We start from the raw sequence: 8,842 nt of genomic DNA on the forward strand, positions 1-8,842 counted from the left end.
CACGTGACAACGCTTACGCGCGCATTGTAAAGCAGCGTCCCCAAACAAAGCTGATTGAAAGCAACTGTTTCGCGTGTTACCCGCCCGAAACGACAGCGCATCACCTTGATAATAGCATGCATGGAAGGAGCAGCAGCAGCAAGATTCGCGGGACGCGTGTGCAGATAAGGAACAAACTCGGTCGCGATTTCTTCTTTCTTTCTTTTGTGTATTTCATTCTGGCTAACTCAGAGGCAGCTTGTTTGAGGGCGTTGCTTTACGGTGCGCGCGGAGGCGCCGTCACGTGGTATTTTTCATATTTCGCGGGTTTCCTTTATCAGTCAGAATAAATGTGTACGCAATTAGTTCATCGCTGAAAATACCGCAGTTAGATGCCCCTCGTGGTTACCTACAAGTGCCTCATTGACACTTTAGTGATTAGGACAGTATTTCGCGAGTTAGACAATTAATTACAATTAGTTAATTAAGTCTCATTAAAGAAAAAAATACTGTGCGCTTCTTCACAGTACTGCAAACATTATGCACCTGGTTTCTTTCGAGTTACGCCTTTACTCTTTTTTTAAATCTTGGTGCATGATAGCTGGGACACCCTGTATGTTGCCTCATATACACTTAGCTGCATACCGCGCATTCACTTGCGCTAAAATGCAAAACACACGCTCTAAACGCCTTAAATAAAAAACGCACGTATAAACAAACGTGTGTAGCTAATGTAGTGATCGGATTAATTACCAGATGCCCTGCCGCGCATTTCATGCTTCAGTAAAGAGTCAAAGAAGACAATCAGAATGTAATAAATAGACAGTGCACGTGCATGCTAACTTCAATTATACAGCTACTGCTGCAACCGCATCCTGCTATCTCGTGCAAGCGTAGAAAAGCAAACAAGCAGCAAGCAGACCGTACCTTTCGTCCGCCGGGATCCAAAAGAAGTTTATGCCGGCCTGGCGTGAAGAATTTTGACACCACTCAGTACAGCACGATCTGTGATGACGGTGCGAATCCATTCATGTGTCTGTTTCGATGAAACAGACTTTACGGTGGTAAAAACGGCCCTCGGAACACCGTGGATCGTAGCATACCTATGGGCGCGACAAGAAACGCCCCTTTTCAGCGGTGCGAAGCAGAAAGGCGCGGTTCCTGTTTTCCACTGCTGGTGGCGCTCGTATTTTCGCAATCTCTAACTGCAACTTTTAAGTTTACTTGCATATTAAAAACTTCGTAATTAATAATTAACCTAGTATCAAATATAAGATGCAACAACAACGTTCATTTATGCTCGCATGTAGTACAGCCCCCAAACGTTATAGATCGCTGCAGTCACGGGACAAAAAAACGGCGGAGTTTCATCCCCCTGTCCCAACTGGAAGTTTAACTGACCTTCGCATGATTACGCATGCTAGACCACGATGACCGGAGCAGAGCTCCGCCTCTTTGTTCTGTGTTTCGATAGCGATTCCGAGTACTGCAGATTGCGATAGCACCAGCCAATACGGAAAGGGCGCCAGTTATCACTTTTGTCTATGCCTTCACCCCGTAGTCAACCTAAAAACCATTCACGGCAGGCACGTGACAAAAGTGTGTGGGATGGGCAGGTGGGTGCCGGTCCTCACTGTCTTGCATACGTAATCATGCGAACGGCAATTAAACTTCGCAGTTCAATACCGGAGTACAGATGCGCTTGAAGATTTCTGCTAAATGATACTGTGCAGAAACACGATTGCGCCTAAATTTGCAATACAAACATGCCTGTTTACTGCAGCCATTAAAATACAACTAATGAATATTAGTTAATTAGGCCACCGACATCAATAGTTACCACCTCCTTTTTTTTCCTGGTTGCATAACATCACTGTAGAGTTGATTTTTACGGACATTTAAGCGTGTAATTATAATAAAACCTCTCGACTTAAAATTGACCACCCTGTGTAGTAACGACATAAACCAAGGCAGTGCCATCGAATATTTGATTTGCGCTCAGCCCGCCTTACGCGAGTGCTCGCAGGGTTTTGATTGGAGTTTAATTGTAAAGGCGAGGTTAGCCGAGCCATTTCGCTTAGCTTTGTACAATTCATTGATGCAATGCTCTCCCGCGTTCTTCGTCTCCGTGTTAATCAACAGCATGCGCTACTCGCGTGCAAACGTACACGGTTAGCGAGGCTGTGAACGCCAACAGTAACCTCCTGCGCGCAGTTTTCTTTTCAATAGCGGGTTGACCGCGTGCGAATGTGCGTGGTTCCCGAAGTTGAGAATGTAATTATGTAACCTCCTGAAAAAGAAAACAAAAAACAGCGCGAAGGAGACACGGAATGTGCATCAATCGTATAGACTGTGTACCCTGAATAAAGAAACAGCTGTGACCAACTTTAGGGTACTACATATACATTTTGTAAAATACAAGGAAAAGCTAGAAATGGCAGCGATGAACGGAAACAGAGAACTCTAAAGTGTGGGCCGCATAGTAACTCAGCATGCTACTTAATTTGGCCTTGTGTATGTGCCATCAATGGGGATGTCGTATGAATCAAAAAACTTGCATGTCGCAGCACTGTTTAAAAACAAGTCGTCTCGATACACAGTTCCGACAAAGCTTGTTTGGGTGTGGGAGTTGCGTGATTAACATTAATGAATTCCGGCACTGCTGTTAGAAGAAGCAAGCGCCCGCTAATCACTCTAGAACAGAGGGCTACAGCACTTCCTAGCGTGAAATGCGGGAATTAGTAGCCGTTTTCAGAAGGCACCTCTTGTCATGGTGTGCAACATGTAATTTTAATACTTAAGGGGCGTGTTGAATCTCCCGATGGGTATGCGCCACTCAATCACCATCATCGTGCAGACCGTTTCAGTAAAGTTGTCATCCCCGCTAAGGGCAGCCATGGCCCCGGTCTGCCTTGCGTCGTTCTTCCGTTAATATTTTGGTGCTGTTAAACCCGGGAAGACGACCGCACGCGACGAAGGAGACCACCGACGTCCGTTCCGGCTTGAGGTTCTCAGAAACCCTCTCCTTTGACTGCTGTTGACTCTGCTCAGCCCCGCCCTCAGCCGGAGGTCAGCATGGCTGGCCCTGACCGCCTAGTGACGACCGACCGAATGCGTGCGATTGATAAGCTGCGCCGGCAGCAGCGTATCCTTCGCGGCGCTGGTACCCGACTGCTCGAGGCAGCGACGGATCTTCTGGAAGCCGCCTCACCGCATCCGCATGAACTTCAAGCGGCCATTGATCTGCTCGAGAGAAATGACGCGGCACTGTACGAGACCGAAAAGAAAATAATCGAGCTTCTGGACCATGATGAAGTTGAGCGAGATTATTTCGACGCCTTGGCGTATCGAGGAAGCATATGTAGTGTGCTAAACCACCTGCACTCGGCCTTGAACTCTCGGAAGGCGCCCGGCAGGAGAGTCCCTACCAACGGCACTGCAGGCAAGCCAAATTACCCTCGACCCTTGACCGTCGTGTACAACGGTGTTCGCCCAGCCACCCATGCAGACCATCCTCCTCACTGCGGCTCAAACCCGTCAACTTCGGAAGTTGTCCTGCCGAAGTTGCAAGCTTCAACGTTCAACGGTGAGCAACGTGGGTGCAAGGGGTTTCTGTGCCGTGTAGAGACGACGGACCACAGCCACTCGAACTTTTCCGATATTGTCAACGTGGAAGCCAGCTCCGATGTAGCGTCGAGCGTCCCAATGGAGGAAGGGGGTGCGGAACTCGAGGGTACGCCTGCTGCAGACAACGACCACTCATCTGCTTCCGCCCAACCAGACGACAAAAAAGGCAAGGTAAATGACGTGAAAGAAAGCATAAAGCCACCACAGTACACGTTCGACTATATCTTCGTTACAGGCTTCATGAATCAGGAAGCCTTACCACTTCCTAAAATCCGGCTACCAGCCATCGTCATGTTAGAGCGGGACGCTGCTCCCAGGTTCGAGTCTGGTTCGTTCTGCCTTCCTGAGGTTATAAAGACTGAGCCACTATTGGTAACCATTTTGGGTCAATGTACCGAAACGCTGAAGCCTTGTCAAGAAGCAACAGTAACACATATTGAGCTGATACCTTGCACAAAAGCAAGTCCGCCAGAATCGGAAACAGAAATTACAGAAAAGCAAACCCCAGGGCGGCGCAAGACTGATTTGGAAACAACGCTCGACTCGCTGTACCACAGCTACCGCAGCAGCGAGAACCTCAGAATTGGCTGGCAACTCCGTCACTACAATTTTTATAAGCATACGGGACTGGCAACGTTTCATCGAGCTTGGAGCATAGTTCTGTGGTCGAAAGCTTCAGCTTGGCGCCGCTCGGCTGTCGTGAAAGCGGCGAGGCGGCGGATCCACCGGTGGAAGCAAAAGAGGTGACCGCATTTCTGGGCAGCTTTCGAAGGAATTACCTTATGAAAAGAAACCAAACTATGATTGCGGAATAATTATTTAACCCTACAAGGATTTTCTCGCGGGTGCAAGGGGAATAGGACGAACCGTGTCGACCTGATGAAATTCAGCGTCCTGTGGAGCAACCGAGCCATAGCCACCCGTTCATGCGCACCGAAAGAAGAAGCATTAGTTGTTCCCAGCTGCTGACCGCCACAGAAGAAGGCGTCGCCATACACAGCGACGGTCGGGGCAAGCTGCGAGATGCGCTGAAAGTCGAGCAGTCTGTCACTTGCTTCGCCACCATTCAGCTTCGTTCGCCATACGAGGCAGCAGAGGCGTGGCGCCGCAGCGCAAACCTTGCAGTGCCGTGAGGCGCCAAAGATGAAGCCCTCCCTACTTGAAGACGGCATGTATCTGATACGCACGTTTAACTTGTGCCGCAGCTCAGAGGTGTCCCAGACATGGCAAAGCGGTGCCTCCGTGCACACTGCTACGAGAAGCCCAGCTGTCGCTCAAGATTTTGGATTGACTGCTTGACGTACTGCGCGACAATAGTCAAGACATGAACGCACTCAAGCAGCGCTACGAGAAACTGCATTGCAGGAACGTGTTCGAGACAGCGCCAGCTCGTGAAGCTGTTGAACAGCGAGAAGGTTCGGTGTGTGGAACAGTGTCTGTTTAAGGCCAGATACGAACGTTGCGGGTGCGGGAGGATGTTGAATCTCCCGATGGGTATGCGCCACTCGATCACCATCATCGTGTAGACCGTTTCAGTAAAGTTGTCATCCCCGCTAAGGGCAGCCATGGCCCCGGTCTGCCTTGCGTCGTTCTTCCGTTAATAGGCGGCCTATAACCTTACACACACCAAACAAACGTTTATTCAAATTAAAGATTGATTTATTATGGCGTTCTAATGCGCCGACGCAACGCAGACGATGACGCTCGTCGTAGTGGAGGGCTCTGGATTAATTCTGACCACCTGGGCATCTTCAACGTGCGCCGAAATCTCGAACACACGGGCGTTATTGCTTTTCGCCTCCATCAGAAAAGCAGCTGCCGCGGCCCAAAATCGAACCTGCGTCTTTGTGCTCAGAAGCACAAATATTCAGTCACTGAGCCACCGCGGCGGATTTTATTGAAATCAAAGCAATAGTGGTGTTTCTACAGAACTAGGCTCTTCACCACGGCTCTTCACCACTTAAAGAGATGCAAACGCTAATTCGCTGCTCGAATCACGTCAATAGTTTATGCGAAAGGCGAAATAAAGGGTTCCGTCAAATAACCTAATCGAACAATCCAACTTAGCTATCGGTATCTCCCGTGTAAACCCAAAGGAACACGCAAAACACTAAGTGTCCCTACCAGCTAAGCGCCCTTTCTACCTACGGCAATATGGCCGCCGACCGGTTTCGCCGGCTTCACGTCCCCGCGTTGCGGCCTATGGAAGCCCTCCACTCCAGAAGTTTTATACAACCTCCTTGGGTGGCCCAAATCGAAGCATTTGTTCTGCTTCCACACGAGAATGCGTCGCCACCGGGCCTGGACGAGCGCGGCCGGAGCTCGTTTCCGCCGTCGAAGCTCGCTCACGGAGCGACGGAGAAGCAGGGTCTTCGTTATCCCCTTAAGGGAGTCCACCTTCTCCACGAATCGCGTTTTTGTTGCCGTATCCAACAAAACTTTCTTCCAATCGTAGCAGAGCTCCTGAAATATTGCAGAAACGAGAGTTGCGTCGCGAACGACACGGTCGCAACAGGGCCGCAGGCACGCCTCCACAGCGGGAGTCGAATCGGTGATTCCGAATTCATGGCAGGGCCGGTCAGACGTGTCCGGAGGGGAAGTCGAGTCACCGATGTGAGGGTTGTGGAAGATCTGTATTGACGTCTACGAAGTGGGAATTGTGTCTCTGACACCAGCGTCCGTCTGAGGCCACTGAGACATCTCCAAAGCAGAAGTCTTGTCGGCGAAGCTAGAGTCAAGGCAGGGTCGCGGAGCCGTTTCCGAGACTATAATCGCGTCAGCGACGCCGAGGCCGCTGGAGTGTCCTTGAGACTTCTGCATAACGGCGATCGCGGATACACCAGGGTTGGGCTGTCGCAGGAGCCGCTCTCCCGGGCTGAGCCCCTTAGGGTCTTCCTTGGCATTGTTGTAAGGCGCAGCGCCCTCTTTGTCGTCATGTTCGTGTTCTACTACCCGCGCACCAGTCATTTCCCGAACGGGCTGCACGTCACCCGGGACCAATGTCCGCCGGGCCTCCTCGGGAAGCGAGCAAATAGTCGAGGTTGCGATGCGGGTGGTGAGCAGGGCCGCCTGAGGTTGAAGGACGGGGCTTGCGGAAGAGTCTTGGCTCGCGGAGAAGCGTACACGCGTTCGCAGGGCGCAGATACGCTCGTCGAAATCGATCGCTTCCAAAACGTCAGCATCAAATTCTTCATCCTTCAGGTTCTCCTGAACTTGAGCGTCGAGTATGTGAAGGCTCACCTGGTCATGCAAGATGAGGTCGAGGACATTTTGTCTGTCAAGGGCCGTTGCTGCCTGGCTCCGCAGCAAGGCGTCGAGGACTGTCATGGTCCCGGAGATGGTCGCTCGCAGGACATCTCAGCGAATACGAAGAGCGTCCATGGCACCAGTCGATGAAGCAAGACGCTGGAGTTGCGAATACCAAAGGGACAAGGGCGGGCTTAGGCACGAGCCGAAAGGGGCGGCGGCCGAGGGCAAGGCTTCCAGGATAAAGCAGTACGAAGGTATCCAAGCCTCGCGTGCCTCGGAGGCGCTGCGCCGTCGAACGTAGATTCGCTCGTGCGCCGGTTCCCGGGTTTCACGGCACCAGAAAATGTGTAGCGAAAGAGGACCAGCGTCTGGCTTCCGATACGGTGATGGAGTCGATTAGCGAGGCAGTGAGCGCCTCCGATCACGGAGCAAGATATAAAGAGGAGCGCCGACTGTGGCCCAGAAAAAATCATTTGCTCGGGCCGATAATGTCCACGCGCCGCCGGCCGCCCAGCTTTCCCTTTGCTCTCTTCCTCCTTCGTTCGCCCTCTCGTCGCTGTGCCTCTGTACATGACTCTTACCTTCTTCGCTCTCCCCAGAGGTGTCTTTTCTTTCGCAGCGACGTCTGTCTTATGCCTGTCCTACTATGCAGAAGGAATGCGTTCACGCGCGGAATTTAAACACCCGTGCTCAGCCACAATAGACGGCGCAGATATTTGCACGCCACCGCATACGTGGCGGTAGCTTATTCCCTATCAGGGAGTGTTTATTCTGACATTATGAAGACCCACTAAAAAAATTCCCGCGCCTTCCCGCGAGGGGAACACGAGTAAATGCAGAACATTGGGGGTCGTTAACGCAGCGTAACGTCGCGTTAGGGTGGGTAGTTGGGTCGTAGTTGCGTTGGTGTTGGTTTGGGGTAGAGAGAGGAGAGTAAAGTCGCGTTAGGGTGGAGCGAGCGTCAACCAAGGAAGGAAGGAGCAACGCAGTGACTGAAGCACGAGTGACCGCTAGCCGCTTTATATTTGCAGCGCGCGGAGTAGAGGGAGAGCAGTACGGGAGAGAGCGCGCATGCGCAAGCAGCGCGCGCCCTTCCACGCCCCAACGCGCTGCTATCACGCCGAGACCGCGACGGAGCGAACGGGCTGACTTTGACGCATGCGCGCGCCAGCTGCTGTTGAGAGAGTGGAGGGAAGGATGAGAGGCGCACCTGCTGCGGACGCGGAGCTGTGGACGCCGTCCGACGCAGGAAGAGGCGAGGCTAAGAAATGCTCTGCATTTAAAATATTCTACTAACCCAGCAGATGTAAGACGCAACTGAACGACGACGACTTCAGAAGCACCAAAGAATGAGCAAGAGTAATATGCAACGCCACAACATACAGTCTAGCGTGATTCTGCTTACGACAACTCGATGCATCGCAAAAGTTACCCTCTGTTGTTAGCCCGCTCTCCGGCCGCATGCTTAATTATTTATGCTGCTTCTGCGCACGAACAACGCTTATAAGGGTCGCTCGGAGTCTCCATCGGCAAACGGAAATGATGCACATTTCGGTTCTATTGACTGAATTGGACGGCTGCCCTGTTGTACATTAAGTATAAAAAACACTGTCAGCTTGATAAGTCACCCAAGAATATCAAGCGCAATCTTCATTGTAACTCGTGCCGCAACTTAGCGCCCGATGTTCACTGTCGCTCTACGCTCGTGTCATCTCGTCGATAACGCCGCGGACTCCAAATAAAGTGCTGCGATTTGTATGGCTGCAATTTTGGGCTTACCAGGTTTCCCCGGCGTGTTTTTTTTTTTAAGCGGCTGACCAGCAAAACAACCGGCTCGTCAAACCTTTTCCTTCGGCGACTCATCACCACAGAGATACCGGGTCCGGACGAATTCAAAAAATTACGCCCACCTCCCCTCGCGGGAACCCTGGTGTGATGCGACGCTGAAGGGGGTTCCATTGTGCGTTTCCGTTGGGTCGATTACTCG

The sequence above is a fragment of the Haemaphysalis longicornis genome, unplaced genomic scaffold (assembly GCF_048455015.1).
Source record: "Haemaphysalis longicornis isolate Haplotype H1 unplaced genomic scaffold, Haemaphysalis longicornis Haplotype H1 scaffold_1, whole genome shotgun sequence".
NCBI lineage: Eukaryota > Metazoa > Arthropoda > Arachnida > Ixodida > Ixodidae > Haemaphysalis > Haemaphysalis longicornis.